This window comes from Medicago sativa, chromosome 6 (genome assembly GCF_051527215.1).
Source record: "Medicago sativa cultivar Bolivia chromosome 6, Bolivia_mono, whole genome shotgun sequence".
Taxonomy (NCBI): Eukaryota; Viridiplantae; Streptophyta; class Magnoliopsida; order Fabales; family Fabaceae; genus Medicago; species Medicago sativa.
Genome location: NC_140754.1, coordinates 63,650,913 through 63,653,535, shown reverse-complemented (window position 1 = coordinate 63,653,535; position 2,623 = coordinate 63,650,913). Strand labels below are relative to the sequence as shown.

Genomic DNA, 2,623 nt, shown 5'->3' with positions numbered 1-2,623 from the left:
AGATCATACTGTAATTTAATGCTTATGTTGTATTGGGGAAATGAATTGGTAGGGATTAATGGATTTGAAATCTATTTGATGCTCTGGTTTTAAAGAGAAAGCCTCTGTTTTATTTTTCTGTCATTAATTATTGTTACTGATTTCACCTAATCAAATTTGTTATCTACGTAGGTTGCAAAATTTATAATTCATAAAATTCTGTCGGATGATGGTTTGTTTTATGTTTGTGCCACAACAGAGTGATTTTGCAGTAGTTCAAGTATTGAACATGATGTTGGAAAGTGTTAGTAGACAAACTTCATATCGTTGGATGAAAGTTCTGATTCCATGCTATTCTCTTTTGTCTCAACACTAGAGGTTGGTTGAGAAGTTTCATAATCTTAAGTTCTCTAGAATATTCCTTTTCTCTTCTTATAAAGTTTTAGAAAACACTTCTTTCATATTAACACATGGTTTGCAATGCATTAAAAAGACACCTTTCGAGCATGCTAAAAATGCCAATTTAATCAATTGCCTTCACGTAAGTAGTTCTTGTTATATAACTAAATTTATGGAATTGACAATTTTGTAAATGGTTCTTTTATTCTTTTATCAGCCAAGAACAACCAAATGGCTTGCATAAAAAAACTAACATTAATAGTTCTCCCCTATTCAAAATTGAAATTGAAAACCACATACCTTACTAATATTAAGAAACCACCGTCGGTTAAAGAAACCATGATTTTGTTGCATTGGTTTTCTTCTCCATTATTCTAAACCATTGCAAGAACACAAATCAGTCTTATATTCTTTCAAAAGAAAAGGCATGAAGCCAAAAATAAAGTTGTAATGCATAAGAACAAATTCATTTCTTCATCATTGTTCATTCCTTGCAGTGGTTTGGTAAGAAAAACACATAAAATTAATAATCAACACCAAATAAGATATATATATATATATATATATATATATATATATATAATTTCTTCACCAAAAAGACATTAATTATGAAAACACAACGCAACATAGAGTGCACTCACGTAACAATGCACTAAAGTTTTCTTTTTGAGACACTAAATGGAATTCGTGGTTGGCAAAATTTTTGCGAAAAAGAAATATAAGACATAAATTAAATATTTAGCATTAACAAAGAGGTTGATTTTTTGTGGATGATCTCAAAAAATTGAGTAAAAAATTAAATAAAAAAGTAGTGCATGAATGAAAAAGAAAATAAACTCATGACAATGAACAAAAACAACACCAAGTTCTTCGAAAAAGAAACAACACCAAGATATTGAAAATTTATAACAACTATATTATTATTTTTTTGGTCTAGAAATTTATAACAACTATATTTACTCACATGGTAGCTATTTTGGGATTTCTCTGTCCTCCTTTTTTCCATGGTAGCATATTCATGACACGAACAATTTTATTTGATTAAGTTTTAGGCAAACTGTACAACACAAAAAACAAGTAAAAAAAATAAAATTCATAAGCACAAAACATCAAATCAAAACAGAAGACAAATTTGAAAATTAGACAAAACTTTGTTAAGCTTAGGGCTTCAAAGTGACAAAACCTAACAAGTGAATAGATTAATAGAGAATTCTCTCGAAACAAAAATTTGAACAATTTCAATTCAACCCTAAAAACTCAATTTTCTCTCATGTCATCATGTGATTGAGACATAATTCTTAAAGAAAAAATTGACAATAAATCATTGCGTTGTAGGATCTTTAAAAAATTTCAGAAAAAAATTCACCTGAGAGAGAAGAGATTGAACACTTGAGCAATGAATGATGGAAGATATTGTTTGTTTGGATAGAGACGATACAAACAATTTGTAGGCAGTGAAGGGAGAAAAAAATTAGGGGTTTGTGAGGGCTGAAATTAGAGATTCCGTAGTTTATGCATGAGATGAGATTTGAGAGGTTTGACTGGGTTAGGTTTCTGGCTATTATATGGGCTATTTGAGCTTAAGCGAGTGGACATGAACCAGCTACTATAACAAGAATTCTGCTCTTCCCCCCGCACATTTTGCTCGCGCCCAGCATGTTTTCTAAATATACTCTTGCGTGAGTTAAGTCACGCTGCGTGATTTAACTCACGCACCTTATAATCTCTGCATGACTTAAGTCACGCACCACTGAGCCTTTGCACGAGTTAACTCACGCATGTTGGCCGGTGGTCAAAACTGAAGAACAAACGTTTTTTCACTTTGGTCAGGTTTTCAACATTCAATTATCATTTTTAACCACTTTTACACGTTTTTTTTACCATATTTATGGTAGATACAAACTAGGTTATCATTTTTACCTATAAATACCCTCACAAACTTCCTCTTTTCCTCACATTATCTCCTCCCATTCTCTCCCCCTCTTTCTCTTCTTCTTTTTTGCTTCTATAATCTCTAGGCTCTTTATACCCCTATAGGTATATAGTAGTGGCTCTTGGGGAAAATAGTGGTCAATCGAGTTGGGGAAAAAGACATCATCCCTTGAGGTAAAATTAGGTTTGCTTCCTTTTACTCCCAAAATCTTTTTACCATGGATAAAAAGAATCATCATGGGGGTATAAAAGGAACCAAATTTAAATTTACCTCAAGAGATCTTGATGTTTTTTCCCCAACAGGACTTATCAC

At 31.8% G+C, this 2,623-nt stretch overlaps 1 long non-coding RNA gene across 2 annotated transcripts; it reads right to left on the bottom strand.

Moving 5' to 3' along the window:
* Positions 1-624: 624 nt before the first annotated feature.
* Positions 625-1,957, bottom strand: LOC146916242 (uncharacterized). 2 transcript variants are annotated; one of them, XR_015014931.1, is made up of 3 exons: positions 1,745-1,957; positions 1,343-1,435; positions 625-752 (listed from the first exon to the last, which is right to left on the bottom strand). It is a non-coding gene; the product is annotated as an uncharacterized LOC146916242 (long non-coding RNA). The 2 variants fall into 2 exon arrangements; XR_015014930.1 differs by lacking the exon at positions 625-752 and having other exon boundaries at positions 1,263-1,435; positions 1,745-1,884.
* Positions 1,958-2,623: the final 666 nt, after the last annotated feature.